The sequence below is a fragment of the Poecile atricapillus genome, chromosome 1, assembly GCF_030490865.1.
Source record: "Poecile atricapillus isolate bPoeAtr1 chromosome 1, bPoeAtr1.hap1, whole genome shotgun sequence".
Classification (NCBI taxonomy): domain Eukaryota; kingdom Metazoa; phylum Chordata; class Aves; order Passeriformes; family Paridae; genus Poecile; species Poecile atricapillus.
In genome coordinates this window covers 70,386,485-70,399,266 of record NC_081249.1, presented here as the reverse complement: position 1 = coordinate 70,399,266, position 12,782 = coordinate 70,386,485, and the positions used below count along the sequence as shown (strand labels likewise).

The following is a 12,782-nucleotide window of genomic DNA, read 5'->3' as shown; positions in this document are numbered from 1 at the left end:
TTATTACAAAATCCTTATCACTGGCAAATTTACATGCTTGAAGCTAGAAGCCAATCTCATTTCCATCATGTTTGGTAAAGAACTGAATTTTCAAGATAACTGTGTTTTGATGGGTATTCTGCCTAACTTGTGTTGCATTTTTACAGTCCCAGACCTTATAATGATATCTATTTGTCAGTTAACATGATCATGACTATAATTTTATTATATAAATTATGCAAATATTATTATTTAATAAACTACCTATTTAACAATTAAAATTGGAAGCGGTTCCAAAACAGGCTGCAGATTCTTCATCCTTTAACAAGTTTACAAATGCAACTGGGCAAGCCCTGAGCAACTTGGTTTGCATTTAATATTCACCCTACTTTAAACAGAAGATTGGACTAGATGGACTTCAAATTGCCTTCCAATTTGGGGGGATTCTGTAATGACACAGTCCCAGGAAACAGCTTTAAGCTTCACTGCACAGGTAAACTCTTTTCAGCATTTCTGTGGATGCAGCTTTTCTGAGCCCATTCATCTTGCTTAAGCACCTTTTTGAAGCAGGAACTGCTGTACTGGGTTGGAACACAGTTTCTTAGTGGACATTGAAAGAAGCTTAGGAAACAATGTAACAAAGAAGGGAAAGAATTATCATTTTCCAAGTAAACTGGAAACTGGAAGAACAATAGCAAGTTTAAGGGCATCCTGAAACAGTTTATATGTGAAATTACACTTATTAGATAACAAAAGATTTCTGAGAATTCCTGGCTACAGTCCCTTTCAAAATCCACAGTACACCATACTACTTTGTTCAAAATTAGTTCAATATTGCAGGTGAGAACACTCCCTCTAACGACCCTCTTTCAACATATTTTGTGTTGCATTTACTTTACAAGTCCACATTGCACTGGATGCACTATGTATTGCAGACCAGCCAAGTGATAACCATGCCCATTCCCTGCCCTCTCCCTGAGAGCCCATGGCACTTACTGCCAGATATCTTTTCTGAAACCATTTTGTCAGTCATTGGGCAGCACTCTCCTACCAGCATAATCTATTCTGTGCACTTGTGCAGTATTAGCAGAACACCTCAGATAACAAGTAGTTAGCTGTACATCATCTAATCTCTTCCCTGCTCCCACCTAAAATGGATACAGAATAATCAGGGAGAAAAAAAACAAAACAAACCAACCAAACAACAACAACAAACAAACAAAAAACACCCCCCAAAACCCCCCCAACAAACTCAAAATAAAAATGAGACTGTATCAAGAACTATCATTGTTTTCATAGATGTAATATCTAAACAGACCAGGACTCCAACATTGGACAGAGGCAACTTCATGGAATATTAAAGTATTCACAAGATTGGAAAGGATAACAAATAGCTGTTCAAATAGGCACTGCTGTAAGACATGAAATTCATATGCTACACAAAAGGAAAAAGTGAAACCTTTTCACGCAGTACATGCCTGGTCTATGGAAATGTCTCCCAGATGATGCTGTGGATGCAAAAGGCAATATGAAAAAAAAAAAAAAATCACAGAAGGAAAGCTGGAGACCAGATGAGTCTGTCAGAGAACTACCACTGTTCACAAACCAAAAACCAGGTTAGCTGAACTCTTATTTCTCTACTTCTTACAGCTATTATATCACCATTCTTGTTTGAAATTAATCATCGGTTCTAATGAACTCTCATTGTTCAAGTAAGAAACAATGACACTGATTCCAACTCATCTGTTTATAGCTATGCTTTTCACAGCTGGTCATCTATTTAAAATTACTTCCTGTAATTTTTTAAACTGTCAGCTGCTCTTTTGAGTAGCAAGTTTCTATTTATTTCTCACTATATTACCCTGAAGTTTGCACTTTTCAATACCTGCTGCCCTTTTTGCAGCTTGTCATTGGCAAGTGCCCTTGTAAGCTTTCTGAAGGGCTAACAGCTTCATTCCTTTACCATTTAGCTGCAATGCACCATCCTAGTATAAACTGCAAAATATTTCTTAGGTTTCCTAAGAAAAGTGCCTCTTTCTTTCCCATTGTTAAACATGGATTCAATTAAAAGAGCCTTTAAGCATTCACCTCACCAGCTCTGTCCAGAAAAAGGACAAAAGACACACAATAAATCCCAACTTTTTATCACCAGTTATATTGCATTGATACCTTGAAGGAATACTCTCTAAATCTCACTCTAAGGACACAATTAATGGCCCAAAGCAGCACACTGGCCAGTCACACTCTCACCTTTGCAGTGTTCCAGCCAGTTCTACATACCAGCCCTTCAAAAAGAAACATATGAAACCTCTTTGGTACAAAGACTCAGGTCCCAAAAACAAACCACAATTTATTTGGGGTGTTCAAGTTAAGAACTCAAGGGTTTCTTCTAGGAAGAATCCAAGCTTTAAAAAAGCATGCACCCAGATATTTAGCAATAATGACCTAAGCATTTATCATCTCCTTCATCTAGGCTTGTTGCAATTAATTGCAATGATGAATGAGGGCACTAATGCTAGAAACAATAAATAGCTCACAAATCAGAAGCCTGTCTGGCTTAGTTGGCAACCTGACTGTGCTCTGCTGAGTTTTCTAGATCCCACTGTGCAAAGCAAACTTCAAAGGTTTGGTAGCAAATGATGAGGCCTTTTATAGCATTGGCTTGTGCTGCTTAGGAAACAACCGCTTTCTGAAGCCATAGCTTCCCACAACCAGTCCTCCAGCAACAGACATAGCTGATTATCCACCAGGAGGGTAAAACAAAGCAGCCAGAGTTTCTGTAGCTAGCCCATGGCTAGAAGACAAGCCCTAAACCAGGCAAATCTAACATTTTAGATTCTTAGATTCACATTTCCTGACAAAAAAAAATTAGCAATAACGACGACAGAATAAAACTGGGAAGAGCAGAGCTGTTAGGATGCCTTACAAAACAGCAGACAGACTGTCAAAGTGAAAAACACCCACTCAACAGACCAATTCTTTCTTCTCAAGATGTACTGCCCTGCCTCAACTGCATGGTGCAGAATTCACTAAAGACCCTGCTAACACCACATTGAAACGAATGAGTCAATATAGGAGAATACTAAGATGGTTGCATCTGACTGGAATAAAAAGGTAGTGTACTATCTAGAGTCTTCTGTAGCATTTTTCAACATTGAAAGAATTTCCTTCTACAGAAAAGTTTTCTCCCTATTTCAAAGGCTGATATAATTTGGATAGGTAAGAATAACATATAGAAAGCTCAGTGTCCAGCCAATTCAAAAGTCCAGTTTGAGCTCTTTTTCTTTCAGCAGTGCCCACACAGGTAAAAATTAGAAGTGAGAGCATTTCCAACACTTACACAACTCTTCATGCACCACAGGCTCCAAACAGAGGGCAAAAGTTATCGCTGTTATGATGCACTGAAAAGCAATGGCTATGCTTGTTTTTTCCACAGATTCACACTACCAAAGGTCGACTGACAGAAAGACTGTGGGATACTGTCTCATACCTCCTCAATATCTTCATGTCAAGAGTAAATCAGATACTCTGCATACAGTACACATTTATTTTGAATTTAACACAAGCCATGAACTGCCATGCACGGTTTAAGGACCAGCTGTTTGTAGAGAGAGCATGGTATACCTTAAGGTCAGTAAAGGAAAAAAACCCCAAACCCTCCACCTTAATGTTCATGTTAACGAAATGTACTAGATATATTTGAAGTTGCAGCAAGCCATGCTTGACTCAGACTCAGTAAGCTGGTAGGAAAACTTGCCAAGTCTGCCTGGCTTGCCAAGCTCCAGGGGTTTGCAGGGCTCAGCTCCAGTACTGCTATGAACAAATGGACCCACAGTTATTAAACCTCTTTTCTGGCTGGAAAGAAGAAATCTTTTCACTTTAACTATTACCTAGCTGCCAAAAAGCTGGAAAAGCTTATTTGTAACTCAGCTACAAAATATATATTTTTCTTCCAAGAAACAAAAGATCCAATTTAAATGTAAAGAGATTCAGACCTAAGGCTGAAATCTGGGCTGATACATTGCTGTGCTTTATTATAGCAGATATTGCAAAGATGTGAAACCAGTGGGTACCATGCAAAAAGAAACTGGAACATTGCAAACTGAAAGCTAGCCCATGGTTCCTGCCTTGAAGTGTGGCTGCATTCTTTAAATAAGAAACCCCACTGCTGAAGGTCTTGATGCCAGCTGTGATGTGGGCATTTTGCCACTAGAGAAAGGGGAGAGGGGAATAAACCAGAGGTCAGCAGAAGCCAACAGATGGTAATACTTGGTTAATATTGACTTCAGCTGCAGGCAAACTGAGGATCTCAAGGTAGAACAGTCCCATGCTGCTGTTTTGAGCTACACAGCACATCCACCTGCTCTAGAGTGTATTTTGAAAAAAGATCAAGTATTATTTTCAAAAAATATTCCCACTTGAGCAAGTTGGAAGGCAATTTTAATTGCATTATTGCTTCATGCATAATTACTGCAAAATTAACGCCTGAAATAGTAGGAACTAATTTATTTAAGCGCTCTAAGGCACTGGGATAGCAAATCATCTCTATTCTAAATGTGTATATTTATGAAGGCTTGATAATAGACAGCTTAACGAGTACTAGAAATGTTTTCCCAATTCTGCCAAAGGGCACAGAAAGCTAATGTAGTCAGGGTACCAACAATTGCCACAGGCACCAATTATAGCCAGACTGGATGCCTTTACAATTCAGAAATTAGTTAAATTCTTAAAATACCCTCTCTCACCACACACACATATTGCATGTTCTTACCAAATAGGCTCATTTACAGTTTGCCCAATAAAGCAGGTCTATGTGTCTCCTGTGCAGTTTATTAATAATGTATCCTGATTTAAGATCTCTCATTACAGATGTCTCTCTCAACACCAGCCTCTTATTCCTACCCAAATGCTCACAGCCTTAAAATAATTCCTTCATTAGAGCATGTACAGCACCAATTTTATAATGCAGGCAAAGTGTGTTAGTAATAAGATTTGACAGGGTAGGCATGGCTGTCTGAGACTCACTTCATTTGCTGAGGAATATTTCCCTTGCTCCTTTTATTCCCCCCAGTGTTTATTAATTCTTTGCTGAAAACAGATCGATATTTTACAGCTGAAAAGCATTTGCTTTAGGCCTATGCACTCCAAACAAGTGCCTATTCAAGGTTAAAAATCATCTCCAGTCTTCTCTGCCAGTGTTAACAATTATTTTCAAAGTTTCACGCTGGTTTTGTCTCATTAATAAAACCCTATGCAACACTTCGTCATATAGATACTAGAGCAACCACTACAATAGAGACTTCCTGGCTTTAAACATTAGTTTATTAAATAAGCCTGAATAGCTGTTATTTCTCCTATTCTATTTCTTCTATTCCTGACTTAGTGTAGTTTATATTTCAGCATACTAAAGAGCACAGATCTTATCAGCTTCGTTTTTCACTGTTTACAGAAGAGGCATATGCAGAACATTTTACTCCTTCCTTATAAAAATTGTTTTTGTGCTCCTCATCTTTAACTGATCAGCTGCTAACATCCTTCCTCCAAAGCACAGGTAACATTCAACATGAGAGGCAGGCACGGAGCAGAATAGAAGGGGGAGAGGGCAAGAGGAGCCTCACCCCACACTTGGACTGACAATTCTTCCCATTTCAGACCTCAGAATAATTCTGAAGACCTGAAAACAAAGTAAGAACTGCAAAGATATGGGTTTTTTCCTCACTAGATAACAATTATGCTGCTTATCCCAAGAGTTTTGAGCATTGTGGAAAGATACCACATCTGCAGATGACAATGCAGCAAACATCAAAAGATCTTACCAGTAAGATCTAGAAAGATTGCCTCTTCCAGCAACATTCGGCCCCATATACACTAATAAATATTTTTAAATAACATGACAAAACATAGCAGGCCATACCAATGCCTTTTGTTGGGTAGTTACTTTTTTTTAGTTCCTGGAGTTACATAAACATCTAGTCAGTGTGCTAAATTATCCTTCTCATGTTTACATCACTGGTAAAATGAAGACACAGCCCATTAGAGCACATTTTACAGAGATGTAATATAGCTTTTTTCTTTTTTTTTTTTTAAATCTTATGAAATCACATAGAGAGAAGGCAAGCTGTTGCTCCATCTCTTTTGGTGTGAACTATTCCAGGGACTTAATATTTGTCTAGCACACTAATTGCTGCAGAAGCAAGCCTATGATAATGTGATTAGAAATGGCCTGCCCTGACAAAGGGCAGATGTACTTGTCAAAAGATGTGGTTAAACTTAGCAATTCCTCAGAATATTTCCCTTTCACAGATACAGACAAGCCTATTCCAAGTTCATTCGTCATCCTTCCTTGAGTTATCTGAAGAAAGCTGACACTGCTACACCAGGATTTTCATACACATATATGGGACACCCTTGAAGTCACAGTACTCACATAGTGATTTGTCAAAAAACAAATTAAAACCCAACCTGGTTCAGTCAAGCCCTACCATGATGCAGAGTTTCAGAGTATCTACACTGCCAAAGGGGTCTAAAGCCACAGCTAGAGCAAAGCTACCAGGACTAATGATGCTGGGAATTGCCAATCATTATCCTACAAAGCACCCAGGGTGTCCTGCTCTGGCTGGGAGTCAGGCTGAGAGGAAACAAGGCAGGAGCTTGTTGTCCACATCCTCCTCCCATGCCCAGCTTGGGGAGCAAGGAGGGCTCAGCTGCTCGGTTGGCAAGCTGGGAACATGACTCCAGGCCACAGTCTGCTGCTGAGCAATGGAAACTCAGGCTATGGACTCCCAGTGCCATCAGCCTTCCTTTACAAAGAAAGCAACTGTAAAGAAAGGTTTCCACTGACATGGACATCATCCTTTTGCACACAGCAGCAGTGACTACAGGGTTGGAGTCAATTCAGGCCCGTTAACATGTCGGGGGGGGGGGACTTGTTTGATGGGTTTTTTGCCTCTTGGATTTACCAAATCAATTTCTTTACCTGCCCTTGGGTACTAGCACATCACTGTGGAACTGAGAAGGACAATATGACTATTAATAACTTATGGTACCTCCTCAGCACATAATCATGACAGACTGGTCTTGACACAAGTTTCACAACACTGTATTTGACCCATATGACACACACATGATAAGGACATGCTACTATATGGTTTTAAATGATCTGCTGGCTTTTCTGAAGCTATGTGGTATCTTTAACCACTGATAATGTAATGGAAGTGCTTTGGATTTGTTATTCCTAATTTGCTTTCTAGTGCTGAAATAAACAAATGAAAGAAAGAAGTTTAACTATTTACACTGATAGGTGAGAAAATGTTAACAGTTTCAGGTAACTTATTCACCTGCAATTCTCCTCAGCAGTTGAAGTCCACTAAGAAAATATATATCCAACAACAAGAAAAGCAGTATTTGAGATAGAAGTTTAGGGAATTGTGGAAGAAAAGATGCTACAACTATAACCCAAGTAAGGGCAATGGAAAGAAAGCACAGAAGCAGCTACAAAAACCATCAACCAATCTGGTACTGGACATAGAAGCAGAAGGAAAGGCAACAAAACACACAGCGCTCTGTGAACGAAGCCTGATAATACCATGAGTCAAAAGTGAAGCTAAACACACCTGGGATGTGCACTAGGGCTCACTGCAAGCTGAAAAAAACATGTCACCACAGAATGCAGCAACAAAACATTTCCAACCTCTCATGCCAAAGTAAAAACAGATAGAGACCAGGAGCTACAACACAAACCTAGACCTAGAAATAAGCACAGAGAATGCAACACACGCCCCTACTACCAAACATTTGGTGTATTTGGAAAGGGGAGAGCGGAAATGTAGTAAAGATTTTTATGAATGCAGAAGCATTAATCCTTTATGGGTAATGGGTGTCAGAAAGGAGAAGGATAGGTATTGAATTAGAGACAGAAATGTAAAGAATGGTACAATTCATTAAGAAAATGGTACTGCTTTTGCTCTTAGTTTCTTTCATTTCATGGCATTGTGTAGCCGGCAGCTTCCATTTAACCTATATGTAGCTTAATAGAGTTACCAATCCACACTCAAAGGCATTCATTTATACCTGCATATGAACACAATGAGCAATAGGATAAAAAGTAATAAGAAAAATAATATTCATTTATTGTAGTTAAAATATAATTGTGCATACTTATTTCCTGGATATGAACCTATGCAATGTGGGTAGGTAATCAAAATTATTTTTAAATTTCCAAGGATGAGATGCAATCCCAGTACTGACTGAATAAAACTAAGAGTGATCAAGACCCTGCCTGTTACTATTCAGTTCCTATTTTATAGGATATTTCACTTCAATTCTTTCCCTTCTTACTTTTATTTGCTGAAGTCCCTTATGTTACAGTTATAAATGCAGGTTCACAGACTTTGCTTTTCTTGTCACCACATAAAGGAATCCTTCTGCAGAGCTGCTGAATTTAGTCTAATAGGAGCACTTCTGTAGCAAGGTCATTTTAGGTCTGGAACCGCAGTCCCCCTAGGATTCCCTGTTATGGCTACGTGAAGGGCCAGGTTTCCCTTGCAAGTCTGTTTTTCTCCCCTTCCTCCCTATGAAATAAAATTCAGTCTCTGTAAGACCTTGAATTAAGATACTTTTATCCAGGAAGTTTATACGAAGTTTCCTGACAGCTTGGAACCCAAGGAAAATAGCAAAATTAGCAACAGAAAAGCCAGACCGCTATAGAAACTGTAGCTCATCTTCTGCCATACTGACAAGAGTAAACCTTCACAGGGCGAATCCCAGGAGCAGCCCATGTTTCTCATTACCCACAACCCTATTAGCATTTCAGCACAGAGACAATATTCTAGCCCAAAACTACCAGGACACACAATGCAATCTGAAAAGCTTCCTAGTACTTTAATTTCATTTGTTCCATTTTTATTAACACATCCATTTTCTTGGTCAATGGGGCAATCTAATAATATACCGGACCTAGCATTTTGTTTTGCACACAGCTGCTTTTCAACATGCTACCCCTTTCCTTAAGCTTCAAAACTAGTAGAAAAAAAATCTGTCCCCTGCTCTCCTTGCCCCTCCCCTCATGCAGAAAATACAATATTGGTAACTTAAGTCTACATTTATTGCTTTACATGCTGGCAAAAGCTAAAAGAATTGGGTACTAAACATCTTTTGCCAAAATACGCAGCACATTGTAAACATGTGCAATCACTTCACTAGTAAATTACCTACTGATGTACTTCTCACTACAGAAATAATGTTTGAACCTCTTTAGGAAAGCAACTAGCTTGCTTTCCCTGCAATACATACAAAGAAATTCTTGGGGTGCCTTTAAAGCATTTGCCATATCTTCTGATAGAGCTGTGTACAAAGAAAACCTAAGTTTTTCTTTGCTAGCTAGGTATTTACCATAGAGAAGAAAAACCTATAAGCTCACAAAGAGGAGCAAAGCATTCACATGATTCCCAAATTCAGTCTAAGATTTCATTAAGTGGCTTTAGGAAGGTATTGCACACTCACAATATCAAGCATGCAGAAATGACTCCTTTTTATGAATGTCTCTCATAAATAAGGCTGGGTAATACAGGAGAGACTATGGCAGACTTATGATGTCTGCACAAACCAGTTCTTAGTTTCACAGCATTTTGCAAATTTTTAATCAGAGAGAGTTAACTTGCACCATCACCTTCTTGCTGGGTGAACTCTTCAAGACAAATGACCACCAAATTGCCCCCAGACAATATCTCTGCTTTCTCTTCTTAACAAGTTCTTCAAAACCACAATAAGATTATGCTTAATGAAAATCTGAGATGACACTCACAGGAATGAAGTCTACAAATGAGGTTTGAGCTTTGGCAATGCTCTAAGGAGCAACTCTGAGAATGAAGATGCATTTGCCATCTTTTACACAACACAGAAAAAGAAACTATGATGGAAGTCTAGCTACAAGCTCACTTAAAAAATAGCAAATATGTATGAACCATGAAACACTATACAAGACCCCAAAGCTATTTTGGACGCCAAATGAATTTATAACCTCAGTAGTATAACCCCACTGACTAACTAGTGTAAAGAAAGCAAGTACTATTAGCTTCTAGTACTGCAGGAAATGGGAGGCAGGGACATATGTACAGAAAGCCCCCATACCATGATTCCCATGATCTAGCTGCAGTACACATCCCTTCTACTGCTCCAACAGCAGCTGTACTTCAGAACTAGATTCAGGTACATTAAAGCACTTAAAGAGTACAAGAAGGAATAAATAGATGTGTTCAGTTTCCAAGCCAGATGAATTAAATGCAGAGAAGATGTCTATTTATTCCCTCTTAATGAATTATCAGGACACTGAACTCTTCAGAACACTGCAGAGGTTCTGAAAGACAGTCTTCTGTATGGAAACCATGTATTATGTAAAAAAATTGTCCAACTAAATCATAGTTATGATATATCTTGCTTTCTCCCTTCATTCTAGGTAGGGATAGAATACATCTTTAGAAAAGTAGTTCTCCCAGGTGTGGAATGTAGTCATTCAATACTTTAATGGAGATACAATAAGACCTTTTAAAAAAACTCCAAAAGAACCCCAACAACAAAACCACCCTCACAGCACTTTATGCAAATTGAAGGCAACCAGAAAATAGGACTTATCAGCTGTATGGGGAAACTTCTCTCCATGTCATATGCAACATACAATTTTTCCTCTTTGGAAGCATGTTCCCAAGATCTTGGTTACTGGGGAAAGGGCTCAGGTCCCTGAAGGAGCATCTCAGTTCCACCAAGAAATGTAAATGCTAACTTGGCGTAAGAGCATCGAAACAGTCACACCCATTCAAACAAATGTCTGATCCCACCCAGGTACCTATTTTTAAAAGCACATGCATACATTCCAAGCCCTAGGAAAAAGTACGAGCCATGCAGTCTCCAGGTGCTCACTCAGTATCTGCAAATATCCAGCTCTGTGGATTTTCCAAGTCTCCTGTGCCTCGCCTCTGAAGTAACCTTCACAGCTCTATTCCTTTGTGACTTTCTTGTTCCCTCTTAAGTCCCTGTAAACGTCCTGCAACAGTATCTTGTTTTAAATATGATTTAGCCTGAAGGTTAATCCAAGAGAATGAATGTGAGCTGATGTTATATGTGCCATACTGTGAACTTGCCATATCAAATGAATGTTCTTTTTTTGCTGTACAGGTGCTTTGCTCTTCAATTTTATAATCATGGGACACTCAGAGTTGCTGTGCTCAAAAGGAGCCATATAAACTCATTTCTTCAGAGAAAGCACCCTGTTCTATGACAAATTACCCAAAAGTAGACCTGGCAATTCCTCACTGCTGGTTGCATCCTCCCTTACATCTCTGGTTGCATCTCTCATAGGGGATGGAAGGGAAAATCTTGTATGATCTTCTATAGAATCTATGTACATGTTTTCTTGCCTGTGGTCTGTTTCTTGATATCTGAGCTTGAAGTCTGGAAAAATGTAAAACAATTGCATTGTACTTCTGGGGGCAAGGTGGTTATTTCAGTTGGAAGTTGAAATAACTTTTGCTCTGTTTCAGAAGCATGAAAACATTCTGACCCTAAAGAGGGCATGTTGATTGTGAGGTAATTCATATCATTAAACCCAAGCTGCCATAGCCTTTACATTAGGAAATATTTCCTAATCTGTCAGATCCTCTTTCTCTCAAGAGGAAAATATTCAGTAGTATTGAATTAGAACATTGTATTATCTGAACAAAAGGAGCACGTGTTCATGCTAGAACCTGATTCTAGTAAGACAAACAAGACAGAGGGTAACTCCCCAGGAATGATGGAAGGCACCAAGGACACCAAACATTTGTACGTCAGCACCTTGCAAAGGCCTTCCAGCCTCGTGCAGCCCAGGAATTAGCAGTGTCATACATACAGTGGCTCTGAGGCTGGGGCTTTTCCTCAATGAGTTATTTTCAGGGGAATAAAACCTCAGCTTTGAATAGCAACTTCTGAATGACTCATCACTAGTGCAAGTAACCACTTGCCATCTTAAAATGATCTGATGACCTAACATTACAGCAGTGAAAATGGATGGTTACCATCTCTGGGGACTAAGCAAAATTAAAACTTTTGGGTTAAAAACACTAATTATATTTATAATTTACCTGAAAAACATGTAGTTTACTAAGGGTAGAGAGTCTGAAATGTAAATTCTGGATGTATTTCTCCACAAGTGGCTGCATGTGGCTGCATGTAGTGGTACATTCTCTATTGTTAAAATTGAGTGACTGAGACAGAACCCAATGTAAAGTGGTTTAAAGTTTCTTCTAATATTTGAGTAGTGCAAATATAATAACAAGCTTTTCCCCCCACCTTTCAACTTTCAGAGCTAAAATCCCCAAATAGTGAAGTGAAGGCTATTTCTGACATCCTCTTTCCCCTCATGTAGTCATCCAAACGATAAACAAATGTTCCCTTGCCTGCCATACGGGCTTGTCTACACAAGGAAGTTACAAGTGGTTTAACTGTGATGTGATTGTAAATCCACTTAAATTGGTTCCAAATGTTCTGTGAATGCTCTAAGCCTGATTTAAACTGAAATGATAGCCCGGATAGTTTGTACCACAGATTTAAAACCCGCACTTTAAATTGAGTTGATTGTTGTGCTGCAGTATGGAAGACAATCTTAAATGAAACATCAAGTCTGTTGTGATATTCTATTTAGAGTTGAAATGAATCTTTCTGAGAAAATTCTCCTACGAGACTGGAGGCTGGGAGAGCCCTATGCAATACAAGGCTGGCTTACTTTGCTCAGTTCTAGATGGGTCTCTGGTGTCTTTTGAGGAAGTAATAGC

At 39.0% G+C, this 12,782-nt stretch overlaps 1 protein-coding gene across 2 annotated transcripts in view; it reads right to left on the bottom strand.

The window, feature by feature from the left end:
- The window catches only part of ATP8A2 (ATPase phospholipid transporting 8A2), a 319,093-nt gene that overhangs the window by 114,384 nt on the left and 191,927 nt on the right, over positions 1-12,782 (bottom strand). The gene's annotated exons all lie outside the window — the stretch shown is intronic.